This window comes from Rhinolophus sinicus, linkage group LG07 (assembly GCF_036562045.2).
Source record: "Rhinolophus sinicus isolate RSC01 linkage group LG07, ASM3656204v1, whole genome shotgun sequence".
Lineage (NCBI taxonomy): Eukaryota > Metazoa > Chordata > Mammalia > Chiroptera > Rhinolophidae > Rhinolophus > Rhinolophus sinicus.
In genome coordinates this window covers 76,226,333-76,244,336 of record NC_133757.1, presented here as the reverse complement: position 1 = coordinate 76,244,336, position 18,004 = coordinate 76,226,333, and positions in this window count along the sequence as shown.

Genomic DNA, 18,004 nt, shown 5'->3' with positions numbered 1-18,004 from the left:
AATTCCGGGAATTTTTCTAAACAGCAAATCACGTTCTTATTGCCTTTTCTTCTTCTTGCTGGCTGGAATGGTGACTTGAAGGCTGGAACTGAATCAGCTTTTTGGGTTTATATGGTCACTTTCAGGTGCTATGGTCACTTGACAATTAGACCTGAGGTCAGCAAGAAAGAAGAAGACAGATTCCAAAGAGCACACTAGCACTGGAACCATCATCTCCAGTATTTCCCATGAGAGAAAAATACATTTCTATATTGGTTACAGCACTATTTGAGGTTTTCGCTCTTTTGCAACCAAATCGAATTCAGACTTATAATTTACCGTGTTCCTAGATCTTTCATTCTTCCTGGTTAATCACTTGTCATATTTTTAAAGGCCTCATTCCCTTTGCAAACACGATCATACAAATATCTGCGGACAAATGTTAATACCGACGTTATTCACAGTCAGCAAAAGAAAACCAAAAGAGCAACAACAACAAAAAACTATAAGTAACTTTGGAAAATGGTGTTTTGGCTAGAAATTGTAAGGCTGAAGACAAAGTAATTGCACATAAACACTGGAATTAAGTTGAGAAACTTGTTTCTCATGGTGGTACACATTAAAAATTCTGAAATTTCTTTACATGTGTATGGGAGTTGAACAAGTGAGTAGATTGATTGGGGATGGTGGGAGCCAGGTTTCTTAGTGTCAGAGAAGGAAGTTACAGATAAGTAAGAAGAAAAGAGTAAAAGAAACCCTGTTTTTAGATTTATTAGGTAGGTGCAAAAGTAATTACGGTTTTTGCATTTTTTACTTTTTAAACTGCAATTACTTTTGCACCAACCTAACCCATGGCACATAATGCATCCTTACTGTGGTTGGTATAATGATGTATTTGGATCTGATATTGTTATCCTTGAGATTTTAACGCATTTTCTATTTTTCACACAAAAATATTTTTATTGTTAAACTTGATTACATGAGTAGATATCTGAAAAGGTGCCATTTAATTGCATTTTAACGAACCTTTGTTTCATTTTTGACAGATTTACTGAGCATGTTACTACAACAAGTGAAGGATATTTATCAGAAGTAATAGTTCAGACTCTTGTAGTTAATTCCTAATTACTTTTATGCCTTAACAAATTCACCAAAGAAAAACTTTCATTAAAAAATCTCTAATTACATTCCTTCTTTGTTCAAATGATATCATTGCATTCAAGATCCTTACACTCTTATTCAGAACTGTCACTGTTTCAGATCAAACTTTTCTTTATGGCTTGTCATATTTCATGAACTCTACACTCTTCAAATTTTCCAAATATATCTCCTACCTTCTCTGTTTTTCCTCTCATCACAATCTCTACTTTAATTGCACTTTTCATAAGCTACTCATTTAGTGTCCTATTGTCACTCATTCCCATTTAGTCTGAGGTTAAATGCCACATATTTCATGAAGATGCATCTATGCCGATCTTTTCAGTAAGAATTATTCATCCTATTCTCTAAACTTGTAAGGCAAGATAGCCGCTTCCTTAAGAAATGTAACTCATTTTACTTGTCAACATAGATGGGTGCCTACGTATGTGTGTGTACATGTACGTGTGTACATACATGTATTTATGTGATATTTTAGTTTTAGAAGTTGTTCTGCACAACTTTAGCAGAGGGCTTTGTACAGAGTGTGCGTTCAATGAATGTTTTTGTACAAAATAAGTCTACGTAATCTTGCATCAGTTGGACCGATAACCTATTATGTGATGCATTCCCTTACAACTTATGCATTAATTCTGCACACTATTGGTATGTTCAGCTGCTATTTATCCTGATAACTGATTTCAAGTTATGTTACTGTATCTTCCCTTATAAACCCATAAGGGGAATTTGTAGAAAGACTATACATGGTCAGAACAAATATTATGCTTTTATGATGACATTATTATACTAGAAATGCCGACTATAGTGCTGCTCTACCAACAGGCCCCCTATGGGAAACTTCCTTGAGCTTGATGAAGGGGCAAGCTGAGGTGACAAATTGTTTTTTATCACATTACCAAAAACGCTTTTCCAAGTTTTTACACAAGTCTGTGTAGTAGAATTTCTTATCCTATAAGCATATATCTTTCTAGTTCCCATTCTTACCCTAGTTCATCTATTTGATATTTATTGAGACAGATATTGGTGATCTAACTATGAGCAACGCCATCATGGTCTTTGCCCTCACATAGTTTGCTGTCTTTGTGGGTGGAAAGAGTCTACTAAGTAAGTGATTACAATATTATAGGTGTTTAGTTGAGGAAGTCTTCAATGTTGGTTTTCTGAGAGCAATTAGGGAAGGCATACTGAAGAGCCTGTTTAGGATAAGCTCCCAGAACATTCCCATATAATGACAATAGTAAGAATGGTCCATTAGAGAAACAGAAAGAAGTTCAGTAGAAATAGAACTTAACATGTAATAAAGGCGATTGAAATAAATGAGGTGGGAAAAACAACCACGGGGTCAGTGAACAGGTTCAGGAAGATTAACATAAAGTTCAAGAAGATTAATAAATTCCTTGGTGTTTTTCATTATTTGCTTTCACAGAAGCAATATATTTGTGAATATATTGTTTTAAAATTTGCTTAAATGATTTTCATAAATGTATTACTAAACATTTGAGGGGATAACATTTTGAAAACTTTACAGATCTTTCAAGGCATTATTTGTAAGGATTACTTATACCATCTCTACTTTCATAAATATAAATTGATTTATAATTATAAAAATGACTCATAATAATACATACCCCATAATAATGATTAAAATTCATAATCATTTGCTCAATGATTCCCAGAACTGACTTTTTGAATTTAATTATGTATCTAAGAGCTGTGTCCCCCCATATGTCCTCATATCAACATGCAGAATGCTTGAATTCTTGACTGACAGAATATAAGAATTGTAATACACTTTATAATACAGATGACCCAGTGACGTTCTGATACCATTCTTATGCTCATGGCTTTAATCTGAGTATGTGAATTTGCTTTCCTGCTTTTCTTTTATTGTCCTTTTTTTCTTTACTATCGCCCTTGCTTTTGAGCTGCCTCTTTCTTTTTATCCTCATTTTCATCACTTACTAACTTTACTTGTTAAACTAATATGCTGTTACATAAAAGGCAACAATCTTTGGGAAACAACTATGTTCCAGACACTTTAATACATTATTGCTTATAATTATCACAATAGTCCTGTTAAATGTTATGACTAGGACTTAGGAGATGAAGAAAACTGTTTCAGGAAGGTTAAATGGTCGCTTAAAATCCTCTCAGCTAGTCAGTAAAGGAATCAGGAATCACATTCATGTTTGCATTATTCAAAAATGCTTTTTCTTCACCCTTTGATACACAGATCCCTAAAGCATCAACTGTTAGTCTGATATCCTAGCTATCAAGGAAAGATAAATAAAACCTCAGACAAGCTGAGATGAAACTCTAGATAGAGTGTGATAAATTGCCAAAATTTATTCAGAGCACTTTCCCTATCCTCAACTCCCTACCATTCCAGTGAAAAGCATTGTCAGATTTTGAACAACACAGCAGGACATGTAATGTTTGAGAAGAAACCCTGCAATCAGTAATTAGGATCTGCAGTCAAGGAGGGTATTGACCAGTGAGGCTAGTGGTGACATGTGGTTTGTAAAACTAGTTGACATAAACTTAGAAAATAACTACATTACATTATATTCTTTTTATTGAAGTCTAAAACCTCTATTTACTTAAGTAATAGCTTCAGCTTGTCTTAGAAGACTGTACTTGGAAACCGAGATTTTCATTCAACTGAACTGGCATGCCAAAATTAGGACAGGGTCTGATTGAAGGAGACATTGAGATAGGAGAGACCTGTCTAAAACAGAAATATTTTAATTGGAAAGCTATTGATCAGCTAGCACCCTGGATATTAAAGCTGAAGAAGTGGCTTCATCTGACAAGTGCAGCATTTGCAGAGTAGGCTGACATTAAAATGGACAATCATTCATTTATCCAAGGAGCATTTCATGAGCAGCCACGACATGCCAGGCACCATTCTAGGTGTTGTGCGTATGCAGTGGAGAAAGCAGTCATGGAGCTGTTACTCTAGAGACAAAAATAATTGCAAGTAAATTAATACATAACATGCTGTATTGATGAGGGCATGGAAGAAGAGTCAATTCAAACCAGGAGATCCAAAATGAGAGATAATGCTACTTGTGATACAGTGGTAGGTGAAGCCCTCAGCCATGTGGTGGTATTTGAGGACAGACTAGGATTACATGGGGGGAAAAGCGATGAGGATAAACGGCTGAATACCATCCTAGCCAGAGAGAGTAAGGATGAACACATCGTAAGGTGAAAGTGTGCTTACTGCATTCAAGAGCTGCAAGAAAGCCAGTGTCATTGGAGGGAGAGAACAGTGGCAGAGGAAGTCAGAAGAATAGATGGGAACCGAGAGAATAGGAAAGACTTAGCCACAGTAAGGGAGTAGTTCTAATAAAGGAGAAAATTCCCTCAAAAAAATTTAGACACCTACATATCTGTTGCGGCTCATTCTTAATTGTCCATCCCCCAAGCCCTAAAATAACCTCCCTTAAGGCTGTATTTCCATCCTTTGCATCAGTAGCTTTCAAGTGTAAAACTTAGGTCATGTGTATTATATACATTTGTGAGCGTGTTACTATTTTTTTATTCTAAAGTGTCAAACATGGGATTTTATTAAAAGGTTTTGGATATTTTATCTTGAAACTTCTGCTAGAATTCCTAGAGATGAAGATTTTTGATTAGCACATTTAGTCTACTTCCACTACAGAGCCGGTAGCTTAAGTTTAGATCCTCCAGAATTAATAATATATTAAACCGTATTTCAATCTTGGTTATGTCCTCTGGAATGATGGGAAAATGCGGTCTGCAATAGCTCCCTTTTATGTTTATTTTGGTAAATTTCAGCTTAGTGCAGTATTATTTCGCATGAGGTATTCTTTATAATCAATGCTTAATTTGAAAGCCATCCTCCGAATCAGGACCCTTACTTCTCTGCCGTGATCTGTCATGGGAGTGTCCGGGCTGTGATGCATCTCAGTGAGATGTCCTCAGTATGTTTACTTGTCTCCAGATTAAATACCAACAACATGCTGAGAGCAATGCTGTCCTCGCTCTGCTGGACCCTGGTAAGCCGGATCTAGCTCTTCCTAATACTCTCTCATTCATTTCCCCATATCTGGGCTGAATCCTTGATGGTGGCTTGTGTGTATACTTAGTGACTGAGGAAAGCACAATGAACACATTTAATATTTGTGCATTTTAAGTTTTGTTTGGTTGTTGAGTTTCATTCCCAGTGAATCCAACTTGAGCAAAAATCAGAAAAAAAGCATATTCTCAAAACATATATTTCATGTTCTGTGGGAAGCTTGATTTTCTGCTTAGTAATAAAAATGGGTTGATGGTTTTTAAGTTTGGAAATTATTTGCCCTAACTGCAGCAATTTCTTCCAAAGAGGAAATAACAAAAATGGAATGGTTTCTATTCAATTCAATTCAACAACTGTTTTTTGAGTGTCTCCTCTGTGCCACGCAATGTCCTAAATCCTTGGGATTGAGCAGTGTACAAAAGAGACAGCTACACCTGCCCTTAGGTGTTTATTTTCCAGCAGTGCAATTTTCACTTAATGAGGCAATGGCGTGAGATGTTTTTAGAATGATATACTGAAAAGCAGCTTCCAGAAGTGACTCGGGGTATTTGGTTTATAAAAATTTCTAAAGTAGATTTTCTCAGTTCTTCAATCCGACAAACACTGCCCCCTGAAGTCTCATCAACTAAGATGTAGTACCAGGTCAATCTGACCGTGTGCTACAAATGCATGTAGTACAACCTAACCTGCCAACGGTAGTTTAGAAAACCACTGATAAAAGGTAGCAGGTGTCACTAGCAAGCCTTACAAGCTCCATAACTTGATGAATAAACTGTATTAAATCATCTGACAGAAAGCCTTTGCACTGTGTTCTGTGGGAGTGAAGGAGTAACCATAATCACCTAAATTAAGTTGTGATGTATATTTCATATATAAACTTGTTGCTGAAATGTCTGTAGCCCAGTTTGCAATTCTAGAATGAGGCAGAGCATAATTGGAATTCAGGAAGAAGAGAGTGCTTTGTGAGCTTTTTTAGGTTTGTATTCCCTGGGACTTGTGTTTGAGTGTCTGTAATAGCGAACCCAAACCGTAATGGCTTAATCAGATAAGGAACTGTTATTCTCACATAACAGGAGAGTCTGGAACAAAGGAGATCTAGTGCCAATGCCATCTGTGATTAAGTCCAATCTGTCTTTCTGTTCAACCATTCTTAGCGTCTGGCTTTGGCCTCATACTTATCACCTAATGGCTACAAGTTGATTGTTCTTTTTCTAGCATTGAATACTAATTCCAGGCAAGATTAAGTGAAACATAAATGGCAACATTGATCCTGCCCTGTTTTAAAGAGATTTTATGAAAATCCCTTTTTGCCCCCTAAAAAAGGTATAATAGGTACAAAATAAAGAATATGGCATTATTTTAGTAAAACACTTTCTTGTCTCCTGATTAAAATGAAAAATACTATTTATGAGATGATTTGAGAGAGAAATTTTAATTCTGTATATATGTGCTCAAGTTAATCTGACCAGTTCTGACAGTCTGAAAAACATGGTAAAGTCAAAATATGTGGAAATGGTGACAACTTGCTTGGTGAAGGTCAAGCCCAGAGGCCTAGGATAAGATAATTATGTTTGGTAAGCAGATGATAGAAGTGATTGAAATGTTCTAGTTTATCCTGGAGCTGATTATAAAAGCTTGGAACGTGAGTCAGCATTCACTATTGAGTGAAAGAAAAGCTCTTGGGTTAGGGGGATGCATTATACTTGCACAGTTCACAGAGATAAATAAAATGTATTTTATAACAGGATATCAGTCAAGATTAGTTCACAATTTGACTTACAAAGGGCAGAACCATAAGGCTAAATTTAAAGAAGAAAGCAATTGGATGGCAGTCAGGAAATGGTGATACAGATTTAGGCAGAGAACAACTTCTGAAGCATAGTGATATAAAGTATCTTTAAAACCAAGTCAGACCTTTCCCACCAATTATTTGCAGCAGCAGAAGTACCAGAGCCATGCTCATCACAGGCTTGGAGCTGCCTGATCTAGAATCACTGCCCACTTATAGAAGCAGGAAGGGCCAGGGGTGAAACCAGAGTCTGTCGCATGAAGAGATGCCATATGTTGGGCTAATTGACTATAACCTCAGTAGAGACTTGTGAAGGAAAAACTAAATAGGGAATGACATCGCCACCATACGGGGCATGTAAGCATGCTACAACCTGAGAGATGAGTTTTCCTTGGCTGACAAGCAAGCAAACTCATATTCAGGAAGGAATCATGGAGGTGTTGCCATGGTTTTCCAGGAGATCCACACTCACAGAAGAACGCGCATCCAAATGAGTCAGTTTCTGGGATGACAGTAGATCTGTCACTTTATGGATAGCTCCTCCTACCCCTCACCCAGAGGAAGGGGAGATTTAGTTATGCCTTTTAGTGCAGGCATTTGCAGGCAGAAGGCAAAAGAAAAAGAAAAAAAGGATTTCAGATAACTTATGTCAAGACCAAGTATAAAAGTTATTGACCCAATTAAAACTGACAAAGAGAAGAATTATGAGTTCTTAGAATCTAAAAATCCTTCTTTATTGTCACTGCCTCTGGTTTTGGCCCTTTTCCTTTTTTCTTTTTTGTGGTATATGAGTAGCCATCCTGCTGGGAATACCAGAGATACGTCTGGAAACAGGGTTTTCAGTGCCTTTCAATATCCACCAGCGATTCCCTATTCATTCACATCAGCATACATGACACAGGCCTGAAATCTGGTGATTTTGTGCACACCTTGGAAAATGTCACATTTACCCGAAACATAACCAACTACTGGAATTTCAGCTTTAGAGAGAAATAAAACTTTTTTCCAGGTTTAAAAATTCTTCAAAAAGTTGACATAATTGGAAGACTTCCAAGCTGACAATTTAGAGATTAAATGTGACAACGTTATCTGTCTATAAAACGGAAATGGCTATCTACAGTTGCTTTAAAGGAATTCTGTCTCCAAGTAGTCTTTTGTAGTTATGACACACACACACCAAATAGGAAAAAGGAAAAATAAACTGGCCTAGGACATTTTCTCTTACTATTCATATTTTGGAATAGGTTCTTTTCAAGGATTTACAACAGGATGGATAGAAAATAATACTAATTCTTCTGTCAATTAAAGGCCTTGAGCATGATACACAAACTCATTGAGGATAACGAAAGTGATGAAATCATGAATAAGGACACGGGAGACCAAGTTTATATACTTTTACCAAAAATTCGTGATGCATTTTAAGCCTGCCTCTTTGTGAAGAAAGTCCATGAATTCTAAGAGTTATGTACACCATCTCCCACACTTGAGCAGAGCTGAAGAAACCATTTATATATATATATATATATATATAAATATATACACACACACACACACACACACACACACACATATAGAAGTGTGGTCATGGACAATTAGGGTGATCTATGCATTTTATACTGCTCTACTTCTAATAAAGCTGTATTCTGTATTACATATAAACCACAAGCAGGAACTCGAGTGTAAATGCTATTTATCAGACCATCATTTTCCAACATCACAGGATTATAAAAGTAATAAAAGAATAAAAGTATTTTTTTCCCCATTCTTGTCCAAGAGCTGCAGTTCAAAGACCTGGAGCCTTTGATATGTTCCATTTTCACTACATTTCTACATAGCCTCTGGGCTTCAAGTGAACGCAGTGATGCTGCCCCTTCCTTCCTTACTGGTCAGCATGCCCTCCAAAGGGATCACCGTGTAGCGGCTGCTGTCAGTCATTTCTGTTCACCACAGGGAGAGCCTCTGCCCTTTTCTCCCCGGTTTGTCCTTTGCTGAGATTTATAATGAAAACCCACTTACCTAGGCATTTACTTTGTCAACCGTGCTTCACATCGAAGTTCCATCTTTGATTTTATTTTAGTTTTGCTTTGTCTTTAATGATAATTCCCTTCAGTAAGATTTTAGCACATTCCTGAAGGAAGCAAATTCAGAAACTGATCTGGGTTTTTCTCAATAGTCCTCAGTTTTTTCCATTTCCATACAGTCTCCCCTCACCGGGTGCCTCTCTTTCCCCACACATCTGTGTGGTGTGTCCTTTCCTTTAGTGTAAGCATCTACCTCAGTCTCTGAGGAGATTAACATGTCACACTTTTGTCAAAAAGTACAAAGTTCCCAGTTATAAGATAAATAAGTACTGGGGTTGTCATGTACAACATAATGACTGTGGTTAACATGACTATGTAGCGTATTTGAAAGTTACTAAGAGAGGAAATTCTGAAAGTTTTCATCACAAGGAGATAAACGTATTTATTTTTTCACTTTTCCCCCTCTTATTGTATCTGTAAGAGATGATGGATGTTAACTAAAATTGTAATCATTTTGCAATATATGTAAGTCAAATCATTATGTTGTATACTAAAACTTATACAGTACTGTATGTCAATTAAATCTCAAAAAACCAGAGGAAAAAAAGTCCTCTTTTATACCAACAGCTGAGGGCTTTATTCTGGGAGTCAGCCTTTACAAATCCCAAATTGCCTAAAATGACAGTCTGTGCTTTGCAAATTGCAATGGTTAAAATGAGCCAAGTGAGGGCTTCTGAAATTCAGTTTTGGCACCACGAGCTCTGTTCTGGGTCTACTTGCCTGCACGTACTTTTAGAGGACACTTTTTTACTGGTTTTCTCAAAGTCACCATGTGGATTTCTTTGGCTTATGCTAGGTTCTGATAGAACTAAGAGGCTGTTAATTTTAATTTTTTAGAATCCATTGCCCTCATTTTGAATTTAAAAATGATTCTGGGTAGACCAGATAAATCCGCAAACAGATTTATTTATACATTGGGACTGTCAAATATGAGTCAGAGTACTGGGTATTAGAGTCTGTCAAGAGAAATCTGAAAATGCCTGTAAGAAGGTTAAGTCAACTCCATGTATTTTTGAAGTAGGAAACCTGTGAACAGAGCCTACATTCTATGGCATTTTGCACTGACTTAATATAAGGACTTTATGCTCAAATATTACAGACACTTCCTTAGTTAGTCTCTGTATTTTAACCAATCAGAAACTCTTAGAGCAGATGATAAAGGTTTGGAAAAAATTATGGAATGATGATTATTTCACCAGTGCCGAAAATGACCACCTAAACTGAAATTTAACCTTCTTCATATAGCTTCTCTTGTTGTTCAGTTTGAATCTTGGACGAGTGTTATTTATCTAGATTACATACGCTTGGGTTGGAGTTATATTAGACCAACTGAGCAGCAGTTAGACCCTCATCATCAAATGACCTATTTCTCGAAATAACATGGATTTCTAAGTGAAAACTTGATGTTCTTATTTTACTTTTGTAGTTACAGTAGCTTAACTGAAAAAACAAAAACAAAAACAAACCCTTCATTATGTATGCAGTGCATGGCAAGATAACTGCCTGAAATGTCAAAATATTGACAAAAATACAAAGCTTGTAATTATACTGGTAAAATTTACAAAATGTGTCAGATTTTGGGTGCCCTCTTCTCAGAACATTGCAAGACTTTTGCACTTGAATAGGTAATAGATGTACCACTAAAACAGGTTCTAAGAATTTGTATTTGACACAAGGCAATATGTGGTCTAGATGAGTTAGGTTTTTTAAAACCAAATTAAATATGTATAGGATCAACACACCTTATAGACTAGGAATTATCTTTTAGTAGTAAAATAACAAGTTTCCATGGGAAATTAGTGTTCTGTGAATTATCTTGAGAGTTTTCTTGAAAATGTATAATCGTGAAAAATTTTAGAGAATGAAAATACATTTAGCTCTCACTGTAATATAAAAATTATGTAATTCACATATACTAGAAACCAACAAAAATGATTCTACAGGCTCATAATATAATTGCCTAATGGGTCTTTGAACATAGTTCTGTGATAGCAGAGGCCAAATTATGTGAAATATGCATGTTTAAGTTTTGTTTTAATTAGTTTCAGGTATACAAAACAATGTAATAGACATTTATCATTTATATCCCTCACACAGTGATAACCCCCCTCTCCCCATCTACTACCCCTCTGACATCGCATTCAGCCATTACATTTCCACTGTCTCTATTCCTAATGCTGTACTCTACTTCTTGTAAATACACACACACACACACACACACACACACACACACATACACATATATAATTATAATTGACATTCACTGCACTGTACACCTGAAGCTGAAGCTGAACAATGTTTAAGCTTTTTGATGTTTTATTTATAGAATATTGCTGTGAAGGTTTGAATGTAGACTTTGAAATTTTGAGAAACCTTGAAAGAACTCACAGTGTTTTTGACAGCTGCTTTAAACTGTCTTTAAACCATGGAATTGATTAAAGCAAGTGAGGTGAACTCCATTGAGATGAAGTTAAATCAGTGACTCCACTTTCCTCACATAGACCAGTTGTTCGATGTGAGGCCATTTTACTAAGCTCAGAAAATATTAATAGTTGATTGACAACACTGTTTAGGTTTGTTTCTATAATTACTATTAGGAAGTTTTGGACAATGTGTGTGAAATAAGGAAGAAGACATTTAGGAATTACTTTTTCCTTTGCTCTTGATTGGCCATCTGGGTTAGGCTTGATGGATTCTGAAGAACATAATTGGACCTCACAGAACACACTTCATCCATCCATCCCTTTGCTGATTTAACACTCATGCTATTCTCTGGAAAAATCTATTGTCACATTTCTCATATCTACTTTTTAATATACCTAGTGTCTGACTGAAATATGCTATTAATATACAAAAAGAATAATAAAAAAATATTACTTCAGATATTAGTCCACAAGGTGCAATCATCCACCGTTTTAGTGACTTAACTGTCAAGAAAAATCCAATGATGCTTCTTGCTACTTCTCTCTTCCGAAAAAGACAACAATGATATAATATACAAAGCCTTAATAGACACAGACTCGAGTGACAGGGTGAACTTTCTAGTTGTGGTTGGAATTCTGAAAGAAAGGAGTCAAATTAAATGTGCCTAGGAAAATTCTCTCTCCTCTTTGTGCTCTTTATGTTTTATTAATGTGATGAGATTCAGTCTAAGAATGTGCCTCTGCTTCAGAAAAACAAATAGGAACAAGAAAAAAAAATCAGATGCTAGAAAACTTGTGCTTCTTGCTCATGTTTGATTTAACTCAAATATAATCTTTTTTCTAAAAAGTCAAATGAGCTTATGCATGAGTCCAGCTCTATAGGGTGAGATAACCTATACAAATTTGGAGCCAAAGCATGTAAGAGATTCACAGCTATCATATGTATGTATTTGTGTAAATTTCCTTAGAGTAAATGTATACGTCCGTAGTGTATTTCATAGTGGACATAGGGAAATGGGCAGCAGTGTCAGTAGTAACTAGCTAAATAGGGTTACTTAGAATTATTATCTCAAAACTGTTGTGAATTTGAATGTTGCTTTTATTTTTAATGTACTAAAGTTTTCCGTCATATAGGCATAGCATCATCACACATATTCTAGTGACTAAAAACACAATAGACAGCTTTCGATTTTTACCTAATCATCATGAATAAATATTTTGAAAGTAAATAAATCATTGCCAATTTTGAACACAAAACTAAAATGTATTACATTATAATTTGGACAAAGACATTCCATTATTGTTTAAAACATTTCTTTAAATTAGATTTATGTAGACATTGATTAATCCATTTCCTTTCTGGAGTCAATTTTCAAAATCTACTATTTAAATTAAGACAGTCAGGAAATGTTGCCATAGTTACCTGCATCACGTTAGCATAAAGTGGAAGAATTTTTGAAAGTTTTCCTTCCTATGCTATTATCACTGCATTACGTACAAGACAGTTATACCCTTTGGGGTTAATATGAATTTTACTACATCTATATGGAGTTCATTTATATAACCTGCAGAGCTCCTACAAGTGTACTCTCCCACTTCTAATGGAACTTCCTGGTTATTTCATCCCTATGGAAGACAGGATAGGAAAAGAGTGTTGCAGAAATCCAGAGGATGATTTGAATTTGGCCTTTCTTACAAGACAGGTATGCACAGATCATTATTTCTCTTTTCTGTTGTCTAACTATTTGTGTTCTGCTTATCATTTTCTGTTATTCTATCGCTAATAAGTAAAGACAGCCATTAACTTTAAATGCTTCCCAATCATTCCAGATAATATTGTTCCCTAAATCTTCTTCAGTGTCCTGCTAAGTTCAACCTTAGGGAGAGATAATACTTATAAGATTCCTTTACTGAATATGGCAAGTAACCATGGCTAAAATCCACAGGTTAAGATCATGACTAATAGATTCTGTTTTGACGAGCTTCAGTTTAAATTTTTATCATTTGTGTATTTTGAATACTTCCTCTAACTTTCTCTGGAATCATTGAATTTCCACACTTTATCAGATTCCTCCATACTCTAATACTATAGAGAGTTGTAAAGAATACATTGTGCTTGACGCAAGCTAAAAACATTACACTTCCCACAAGAGACTAATATTAAAGATCTTGCATGTCATCACTCTTGCAAAGTTGCTTTAATCTCACTTTTCCTATCTCGCTCTAACCAGATGGAATACTCCTCAAAGGCTGGGGCTACTAGTGCAGGCTTCTTTTCTCTCATTCATAGCACAGTGGAGAATTGCCCCTTACAATCAGAATTGCCATCAGGGACAATTCTAATGAAATGTTAACTAGTAAAGTGTGCCCTGTTTCCTCTCCACTTCCCCTTTTGCAAAACAATAATATGGTTTGATGATATTCTTCATAAATTTTTGTGGCATCAGTATTGGAGGATTGAATCCAGCCCCAGAACTAGTATTTTGATAGTGTGATGATCATTTTCATGGCAATTTATAAAGGATTCTCACATGCATTAACACATTTTACCCCATTCGTAGGGTATACCCACATTTTACCCAAGGATGTGTATAGAGCAAGTGTTTTACACGTATGGAAAACAAAACCTTAGAGACAGGAAGTGATCTACTTGAGAATGCACAGTTGATAAGTATATGAACCCAAAGAAATTAGTGAAAACACCCTAGCTCTTTCTGTAATACACTATAATTTCACCTCTTTAATCTCCCCACCCAAGTCTAGAAAATTAAACACTTGTGCAAAGGATGCAAGCTAGAACACAATGAGGAAAGTCAGGTCTGTTTTTCGTTTGTTTGTTTGTTTTCTTCTGACTTTATTTTAGTCTTTTTCCCATTTAAAAAGCATTATACTTTTACCAATTATTTTTCTAGGTGAATATTGAGACACAAAATGTACATTCATTCTAGTTTTCCAATTTTGTATGTTTTTTATATGTCAGTGTCTACAATCAGCTTAATCAAACCCATCTTTATGTTAGAAAAAAAAAAGTATGATATTTTATTTAACATATGACTGTTTTTTCTTTAAGGCAAAATCTCTTGGCTGAATTCACCTAATGTGGAAAAAAGCCAGATTGCCTTCAGAACAGTAGATGTTCAGAAGTCTGACATCAATTTCCTGGAATAGTTCAGCTCTGAGAGGGTAAGCAAGCACACATGATATGCCAGATAAAAACAACTGAATGGTGACAGAGAACAACTAAACATAGCATTAGAGTAAGTGGCTGTATTAGTTATAGTCAACAGAAATTTCCAGAAAATAAGTCTAGGCTTTCAGGGAGTGTCTATGATCTAATTCTACTCAACACAAATAATTCATTTTCCAGAAACTGATTTGAAGATTCTCTACCCCAAACTCATCAACAGAAATAGTTATTCTAAGCATTTTGGTGACTTTTGAAATCAGTCTAACAATGAACTGAATTGCCTAATATTGCATGATACTGAACATACATGTTTTCTCAGTATGCATTATGTTATACCACTAAAACATACCATTGATACAGTCACTATATGTGTGTGTGTGTGTGTGTGTGTATGTATCTCCCAGTAATATATAACAGAATTACACTTTATTAGTATTAATATTATTACTGTTTCATGGTTCATGGTGTACATGTGTTTCATATGCTTTTTTCACTTAATGATATATCGAACTTAAACTGGGACTCTTACATGCTTTAATCAACAATGTGTCAGAACTCATATTTCCCCATATCCTCACTAAAATGGGATATTATGACACTTTAAATTGTTTAAAGATGTGGCACATAATCTTTATTATTTAATTTTTATTAAATTATGCACTCTAGAGGTGGGGGAGATTGGGACTGTGATAGTTCAGAAAGTTCGGGAAGGCTTTTCCAAGGAAATGCTGACTGAGCTGACATCTGGAGGAGACAAGGAAGCTGATTCTTAAACAGTGAGTGTACTAGGAGCGCCCTACATATCCGAGCTACAAAAAGGGCAGTGGGCCTGGAGCAAAGCCAGGAAGGGGCACTTGGTTAAGGTGTGTCTGGCACTTGGTTAAGTAAAGACTGGGCAGTCTGAGAATTTGTGAGCCACGTTTAGAATGTGTCTTTACTGAGAACAATGAGAGGCATTGAAGAGTCGTAAACAGGATGTGGGCATGTTCTGGTTTGCCTGTTAAACACCTCATTCTCCATGCAATGATTAATTAGAACTAATCTTCAAGGGAAAGAGAGCAATAAGGCCAGTCTATGATAAAGCACTGCCCTTCTCCCTGCTCCACTCGCCAGCACCACAAGAGAGAAGCTGTGTGCTCCATGTTCAGATTCCAGACCTTGACACGACCTTATCCCTTGTCCCAACTCTCACAATTTATCGTCATTTCCTCTTCTTCCAGTTTACTTACACTGTGATCCCACCTCAAAATTCTTTGACCTCATTAAGACATTCATTTCAGTGAACTTTTCACTTTTTCACTGTTGTTCATAATCTATGATCACCTTTATGACTTCATATCCCTACACAACCGGGGTTCCGTGGTCCGGCACTATAACATTTCCATGGCACATTTTCTTAATTCTCTTGTTTTTCTCTCCTTGTCTTTCACACCTGGCAAAACGGAGCCCAACTATCTATCTACATTATAATTGAGCTAAAGCAGCTGAGCACTGACAGAAACATGTCACAAAACTCACAAGAGTCACTTAAAATTTGTGAGTATAAATTAAAAATGGATATTCAACAAAGATAGAATATTCTACTTTACTCTCCTAGTAAATTCATTTTTCTGTTCCCTAAAATGACTATTTTATACCCTGTCTTGCTCTGTTTGGGCTACTATGACAAAACACAGGCCAGGTAACTCAAAAACAACAGAAATGCACTTGTCACAATTCTGGAGGCTGGAAGTACAAGATCAGGATACCAGCATGGTCAGGTAAGGGCCCTTTTCCTGGCTGTAGACTTCTTGTATCCTCACATGATGGAAGGGGGTAGATAGCTCTGTGTGCACAGTCTCATTTTCTAAGAGCACTAATCCATTCTTGAGGATTCCACCATGAACTAATCACCGCCCAAAGTCCCCACTTCCTAAAACCATCATAGTGGCATTAGGATTTCAACATGTGCATTTTGGGAGACACAAACTTTCATATTATAACACTCCATAACCCTTTTTTCACAAGTTTCCTAAAGACTCCACTTTCCTTAACTTGAGCTATATAGCCTTTTCCACATTTCACTAAAACCAGTAAAAGAAACAATCCTGTCTTTCTACCACTAACTCCACCAACCTACCTGCAGCTGTAGAAAGTATTCTTTGTCTGAGATTAAAATAAGAATGGAAGATTATTTCCTTTGTCCCAAGGTCAATGTACTTAATAATTTATTCCTACTCATTATCAAATTCTCTAAGACTGATCTTGTGTTTTCTCTTCTGCATCAAATTCTTTTCCATCTCTATTGGATCATTTTAATTAACATACAAACATGCTTTAATATAAATATATTTAAAGCAGTCTCCTCTGAACTCACCTTTTTCTTCAGGTACTACTGCAAGTTTTTTCTCCTTTTCATAAGACTGAAATTCCTAGAAAAAGTTGTCTATTGCTGTCTCTTAATCCTCACTTCCAGATGTTTCTTCAAACAATTCTAATTTGGTTTCATCCTTACCAGGAGCTCTAGTGAGGATTAACATTGATGTATATTATTTAAAGTCAATGGTCAATAATTTGTCTTAATCTAATGAACTTCAATAGCATTAAATTTATGGTGAGTAGTTCACCATAACTTCCTTAAATTTAAATTTATTCTCTGTGCTTCCATGACTTCTAGAATATTTAGTTTTACTTGTATATCAATAGCCTTTATTTCCTGTCTCCTTTGCTCTATAAGAATTCTACTCATAAATATTGGAGAGACCTAGGGTTCTATCCTCAACATATACTTATCTCCCACCACAGGTCTCCTAAATGACTACATTTTTGTTATTGGATTAAAATATTACTCCCACATTGGTTATCAATATTAATATCTAATATTTCAATCCACACATCTTCCCTGAGGTTCAGACTCACATATCACATTGCCTACATGATATATCCATTTAGATGTATTATATCCCTCACAACATGATATGGAAAAAAATAACTGGATTTCCACCTCTCATTACACTCCCCCCAAACTGTCCCATCTTACTAAATAGCAAAAAATCCTCTTACTTTTAAAGGCAAAACTGCAGAAGACATTCTTGATTCTCTTCTTTTCCTGACAACCTATATATTATATAATATCGAATTCAACAACAACAAAATCTGTACACTCTCTGAATATTATATATTTTATAATGATATACGTGTTATAGACATGGCTGTTTCTCATCACATTCTCTTCTACATCCTTTGCTCATGCCACCATCCCTACTTTACCTGGATTCTGCATAATTCTATAAACTAACTTTACTGTATCCCCTCTTGAACCCATTCATCGATTCCACATAGCAGCGAGGTTGATTTTTTAAT